Here is a 7576-nt window from a genome sequence, read left to right as displayed (position 1 = left end):
CCACATGAGCGCTGGGCTCTGCACCTGCGCGCTCACCCCGCATCAGAGCGCTGGGCACCGCACGGGCTCGTGCACGTCTTGCGGGCTGGGGCGGGACGGGGGCACAGCCACCACGAAGGAACTGAGGGCCGTGGCCAGGACACGCGCGCTGTTGCAGCGGGACACACCCGAGTTTCCTTTTCTAGGTGCCTTGGAAGCCGGTGTAACCTTTATTCTTGTGAGCGAACCGGTGAAAGTAAAAGGAGAAATATCCGCTAGTGGGTTTCTCACTTAGCCTACAGTTTCATAGGTCTTTTCGCCCACATCCTTTCTGATGGTGCGTAGAATCAAAGCTTGATTTATATTCCGTAGTTTCCTAATTAGTAAAATGAAGACACACGCTTTACCATTTAATCGCCTGAAGTGCATTAGAGAGTAACTAGACACCACCAGTGACCACTTTGCAAAATGACTCTAGCTAAAGGAACTGATATCGGTTATTTCCTAAGCCTGTTTTCTGTTGTATTGAATTTTTTAATGAAAGGACATCAAAACCTTCATTAGTCTACAGAGAAGAAAACTGTTGCACAAGATTAAAAAATTTTTTTTCTTAGTGCATGTTTGCAGTACATACTGTTCACACTCCTTTTGTGGTGTTGGAACAGGTAAATAACTCACCGAAGTCCCTTTTTCATCCCCCTTCCCTCCCCTCCATCCCTTCTCCCTCCATCTCTTGATCCCCTTCCCCTTTGAGAAAGATCTATCTTTCTACTTTTTTTTTTTGCTTGTTATTTATAATTCGAGATCCTCATATAAGAGAAACCAGAAGGTTTTAAGGGTTAGAGCAGAAAAGAACTTGACGATTTGCTGAATTCCTTCAGAGACGGTATAACTAGTATCCTCTTAAGATGCAGAGAAGTTAATCCTTTGCACACAGTGGACGCCAAAGGCGCTTAATTCTCTCAGCAAGGCCCTAATGTGAACAGTCAGCACGTTAAGAATTTAACGACTCAGCTCTTCATTTAAAAGAAAAAAAATACAACTCTATTATCTTTACACCACTTCTTTTTAAATGTAAAGAAACATTTTGTCCGGTGGTTAAAAAAATAATAGTCACGAAACAGTGAAAATATAATTAATTGAGAATTACATTTAACCCACACAAATACTAATTTAAGAGGCCAGTAGACCAAGGGACTAATTTAGCACAATAGATAGTGCTCAGGTGTGACAATATCTACTGGACTCATTAGAATAAATTGATAACTTGTTCTGCCATCATCAGTAAAAGCCTCAAACAAATCTCTGGAATAGGAACAGTAAAGAATCCTTGAGAAGATGGAGCTGTTCCCTGAAAGGAGCCTGACACCTCCTGTACTGTTGTTCGTGGGGCAAGCCCTGAGGTTGGCGTCCCTCTCTGCGCAGTCTGGGAGCCCTACCACACTTTCAGATGAATCACATATTGCCTGCCACAAGTCTCCCTGCAGGGTATTGTATTGTGGGAACTGGTGCTTTAGAGATTCTGTGGATAGGGTGAATGTACGAGAATATTCATTGCCAGAAGGAAAAGGGTGACTTCCTCTATGGCTTAGCAAAATCTTCTTTTTACACCCCCCCATGTACAACTGGGGATGGGAAATTCTTTTTCTGAGAGTAACACTCTTCAAGAAACAGACTGCTTGCTTTGTATCCAGATGGTTCTTGCAAATGATGTGGACTGGGAGTCACGTGCTAATCAACAGTCTTACTACTTGATGAGTAGCAAGAGTTGCAATTCTTAAATTCTTCATGGCCTTGCCTTGGACTCCATATCGTGTACACATGGGAGGAGGATCTTGTCAATTGTCCAGTAATATCACCGTGGAGGGTCGTACTCATTGTGAGCCCGACTGAACTTTTCTTGTCTACTCTTCTCAAACTTCAGCCTGACGCCTCCAAGAAGTTTCCCCTCTATTCCCCTATTTCCTACAAAACCCGAATTTAAATACAAATATTTGCTTTGTTTCAAAAGGCTTATGTTCAAATAAAAGTGTTTTCGTTGCCTTGCACATTAATCTTTTAGAATACTTTCATAAAATGCCTCATCTTTTCTGTTGTCAATGATGTCAAATCTTCAACTCACATATGAATTAATTTCTTTGAGTGATATGGTGAATATATTAGTGATAATAGTGAATTGTGTCTACCAATTATATGTTGAAGACCTAAGTCTCAATGTTTGGAGATAGGTTCTTTAGGGAGATAATCAGGTAAAATAAGGTCTCATGGTGGGTCTCTTACTGGATACGATTATAGTGTCCTATACGAAGAGGAAGGCACACCAGAGACTGCAAGCACTGAGCGAGACCAGAACTGTGCGAGATAATGGTGGGACGCAGGTATCTCCAAGCCAAGGAGAGAACTACTAGCCAACTCTCATGACACTTGATCTTCAACTTCTAGCCTCCCAAACTGGGGAAAAAATTTTGTTGCTTGAAGCCACTCAGCCTGTGGAACTAAGACAGCATGATTAATTAGACTATGACAACCAGTAATGAGGTTTGCCTCTAATCTAGCTTGTGTTAAATGTAACCAATAATATTTGCCACTGTGTAGATGCTCAAATGATAGGAACTTTGGCTTGTGCTGTTTGTTTACTTTTTCAAATTTAGGTACTTTTACTTATATATAATATTAATACCATGCTGTGAAGCTTAGTGTTTTCTTAAGTACTCCATTTACTGGGTTTTATAGCTATGGAATTATACAATAATTTACAATTATTCAGAAATAAGTTACTGATTTCTAGATTTGAATTTCATTTTAATAACATATACCTTTTAATAAAGGCATTACTATAATACAGCAACTTTGATCTTAGATATGACTTATTATTTATTAAATAACTTTGTGATCAATTAGCTTAGGGTCCAAAATAACTCACTCAGTGGCTTTTTGTGTCTTATAATGCTATATTTAACATCCACACTGCACACATTGGTCAAACTTTTTTTTGAGACAAGTTCTTGCTATGTAGTTGAGGATGGCTTCAAATTAGCAGCAATCTCCCTATCTCAGCTTCCCAAGTGCTAGGATTGCAGGCATGGGCCACCACACCTGGCAGACTATTATTTTGGAAAGACTTTAAAGAGTGCTTTTAAAAAATTCTTCATAAACATTGGAATGTTCAATTTCTCACATAACCTGCTAAAATACATATATTCTTTTGCCTATATAATTTGTTTAAAGGGTAAACATATAACTTGTTTAGTAATTAAATGACAAAATATACAAATGCCTGTAGGTTACTTAAGTGCTTGTCTGATAAATGGCAATAAAATCTTACTTGTAATACTGTGTGAGGCCTTTAGATGGCAGTGGTTCTGCATTAGTAAATTTTTCACTTGATTTGTAAACTTTAAATTTCTCAACAATAAAAAAAAAACCTACTTCACTTTCTGTTCTCTAGTTCTGCTCTTGGCAGAAGAAAAGATGCCTACTTAGAAGTTTTACTGTGTTTTTGTGTCTGTATTTATTTTTGGTGGTGGAGATGACGTGATGGGGTGACATCCTTTGGTAGAAAATTTACACAGGCTGTATTTGAATGAAGAAGCAGATATTTAAAATATGAAATGAGTTCTGGAGAGAGAGAGAGAGAGAGAGAGAGAGAGAGAGAGAGAGAGAGACGGAGAGAGAGAGCTAAAATGGTAAGTGGCAGAACTGTGATTCAAACAGATCTCAAATGATGTGAGCAATGGGTAGAAATTTAATTAAAATGCTGTTTTCCTTATAGGTTCAAATAACTTTAACATTACACACTGGAAAAGCTTGGTTGACTAGATGCTAAATTGGAAATAAAATGTGGATAAACTCCAGGTAAACTCAGTTCCAGTGTAAACTCAGTGTCTCTTGACTGGCAGACACTTCGTAATACTTTCCTTTGTGTTTTGCTGTCCATTATAAAGAGTGTGACTTATAAATTGCAGAAGGGTTCAGAATATGTTGTCAGCAATTCTGGGGAGAAGACTTTGGTCTTAATTAATGGCATCCACACACATGGCCCCTCCCAGACAACATCATCCCTGGCTGTTTTGGTCACTTTGACCACAATGGCCATATGGTAGTCATCTTTGCAATGGGACAGAATGTAGGATGCATTGGAAAAGCTCATTATCATGTGCTCCATTTCCTTTCCCCAAAACTAATACTGCCAGAGAAAATATAGAATACCCCATTAGATTTTAATGTCCCAAATATTCCATGAGCTGATCACAGATAATGAATGAGCCTGGCTATGATAAGCAGAGCCTGGGCCAGATCAACAAGACTACCCATATAGCCACAGATACCCGAACAATAATAGTAAATATTATTTTAAACCATAGAATTTTGGGATTAGTAGTTATGCAGCAATACTAACACATACATAAGTTATCATTTTTCACTTAATAGATATGTGGGGTTGACTCTGTTCTCTGCTTTTACACCTGAGCAACCAATCTTAACTGAAGAAAATACAAACAACCATTGCACATATATTCAAGGAGTACTCAATGCTATTGGGCAATTGTACTTTGCTGCTCTCATGCATCTGCTTTCTTGTTGTCTGAGATAATTATTTAATAGTTTTCTGCTCATCCAACTGCTACTGCCTCACCCTTATCTTTACTCTCAGGTATTGACCAAGTTTCTATTGTGTGTGTGTGTGGGAGAAATGTTAATAGAAGAAACAAATGACAGAAACAATAAAGAGCCTCCCAGGAGCTCCTTCCAACTGCATTAACCTCCCTAATAACTTCCACACTTAGGTGCTCCACCTTGCCTCCTGTTACTATGGACAATGACTCTTAGATTGGCTCCCAGACAGCAACTATACCTGGGATCTAGCTTGAAACAGAAATTCTAGGGTCACACCTGAGAAATACTGAATCAGAAGGGCTAGAAGTGGGACCCTGCAATATGCATTTTAACCAAACCTCTTAGTTACTCTGATGGGCACTGAAGTTAAAGAATCGACACTTTAGATTGTCTGCATTTAGATCTGATATAATCCCTAAATTTGTGCACTAGATGTCATCCTCTTGAAAGTGTAACTTTCCTTTTCATCTAACAGCATTTTTCATTTATACTAAATTATTCTTACCTTCATACAAACATGCTATTATTTTTCTCATCTTAAAACAAAACAATAATTTTTTCCCAAGCAACAACTTGTTCTCCTGCTCCCCTCTTAGGAAAGCTGAAGTAGTTGTCTGTCACACTGTCCCCGAACCCTGCTCTCTCTTCCTCTGTGAAGCACGTGAGAGCTTTTCCCTCCAATGCTGTCAGGAGTCCAAGATCATCAGTATCAACTTCTCGAACCTCTTCCTTCTCTTACTTCTGCCTGCTATCTTGTCTTTCCTAATCTGAACTGATGGCTTAAAATATATCACTATATGGAAGAATATGTTTATATTTCTAGCCTTGACCTTTCCCTTGATATTCAGATCCATTGTGTACCTGGCATTTCCATTTGGAGATTTAATAGACATTTTAAACCGGGGTAATGGCGACTTTCTAATCTTTCCTCCAAAACCTCATATAGCCGCCATTTTCCCCATGCTATTAATGGAAGCTCTATATTTCTAGTTTCCCAGGAAAAAAAAATGCTTGGAATCATTCTTGAGTTTTTTTTTTTTTTGCTCCTACATGCCACACCTAATGCATTATCAAATGCTGAACCGTAGTTGAGAGCGTCCAGAATCTGCCATTACTAAACGCCTTTGCCGCAGCGCTGCACACCAGCCGCCGCACCTCCAACTGCAGCACTGCATGTCCTCCCAGCCGGTCCTCCTGCCTTTACCCCTCCCCTCCCATTGCCCTCTCTGTTCTCAAGCCAAAGGACAGAGAGGTTTTTAAGTGTAAAACAGATTCTTGTCTTGCCTCTGTTCGTATGAGGCTCCAGCCTCATTCAGAATCAAGCCAGGCCATCATCCCCGTGAAGGCCTTGTTACCCTTTTCATCCCTTACTCTTCTATCCTCACTTCATTCTGCTACAGCCAATCCGGTCTCTTTAGTTTCCTCGAAGACTTCATGCCGCCTCCCTGCCGCCTCGCCTTTGTAGTGGCTGGTCACTCTCCCCTCAGTGTTCTTTTCCAGGTCTGTGTGTATTCTCTTTATGTTTTTGCTTAAATAACCCCTCTGTGGGATTATTTGGTTCCACATTTCCCTTTTCTTCTCCTTTCACATTACTGATCCCCCTTTAAAGAATTTATACTCCTGTTATATGTGTTTATCGTCGTTCTCTCTCCTCTTACTATAATGTAAATAGCCAAGAGGATGGCAGTGCTTATCCTTTTTTGTGTCTATGCTGTAGCTCCAGCACTGAAAATCGTTTAGGAGTATTTCTATAGTAGGGACTCAGTTAAACCACTGGTATCTATCTATCTATCTGTCTGTCTGTCTATCTATCTATCTATCTGGTACCGGGGATGGCACCCAGGACCTTGCTCTTGTGAGGCAAGTGCAGTGCCACCGAGCTAAATCCCCAGCCCCATACATGTATTTGATATTTTCTCTTAATATCTCAAATACGCAGTAAGTACAATCATTATTGTTATCATCATCTTATTTTCTAAGTACTACATAGACTTTCTGGGAACTATTTTTTTTTTTTTTGTAATTAGAACTATGGAATCAAATAGAGTAAACTGTATAGGTTGCTGACCTAGTCTCCAAATGGAGATATACACCTCCATTAAAATACTTAAAGACATTCATTTTTTCATCTCCATATTAAAATGGATAGTCAGTCAGGACGAACAAAAGCTCTTCTATGGTGGAAATTTGCTGTTCTCTCTGTACTAGTGACCTTGAGCATGTCTGGAGGGCCTTCTATGCTTTGTTGTGTGTGAATTACCTGTTCATTTCTCATGCCCATTTTTCTTTTGCATTATTTTTTCTCTGTTGTCAAGAAAGCCATTCTGTCCCTACTTTCGCTTTTGCTCTCCAGTATATCCTGCCTTGTAAAGTTATGTCAATGCCTGCATATACAGTGTGTAGCAGCCACGTGTGAGCTGATCAGCAGGCTCGGAAAATGGAAGTTAGCCAGTCATAGGCAGTGGTTACACTGAGATCAGCAACCAAGCAAAGGGGATTTCTTACCTCCTCAGAGGGAAAGAAGCAAAGACTTCCTCCAGTACTTAGCAGAGTCCCTGGTATCTAGGAAGTATTCAAAAACCTGTTTGTTAAAAAAAAAAAAAAGAATTTATACAAGGATATAATTATCAGGAAAGAAAGGGTAATTAGGGTTTAGATAAATCAAAGGAAAGAAAGTTCTTAAATTACAGAAAGGCTAAACTGATTCCCCATTGTGAGTTTTTCTACAAGGATCAAATCACAAACAGATGACTTGGATGGAAAGCCCTGGGATTTAAAGACCAGGTGGTCTGAGTAGCAGGTCAAGGGTGATCTTCATAAAGGAAAAGGAACCCTGGTCATCCAAGGGGTTGGAGGGCTGGGGTCCAAGGGAACATTTCACAGGCGCAGGTGAGCCCTGTGGGAAAGGTTCCTGCCAAGGCAGCAATGCCTGGGGAATCAATACCTGCTCAGCCCCGACTGTGTGACTTTCACATGACCT

The sequence above is a fragment of the Fukomys damarensis genome, unplaced genomic scaffold, assembly GCF_012274545.1.
Source record: "Fukomys damarensis isolate Sample0158 unplaced genomic scaffold, DMR_v1.0_HiC HiC_scaffold_14, whole genome shotgun sequence".
NCBI classification, from domain to species: domain Eukaryota; kingdom Metazoa; phylum Chordata; class Mammalia; order Rodentia; family Bathyergidae; genus Fukomys; species Fukomys damarensis.
This window is presented reverse-complemented; position numbering follows the sequence as displayed.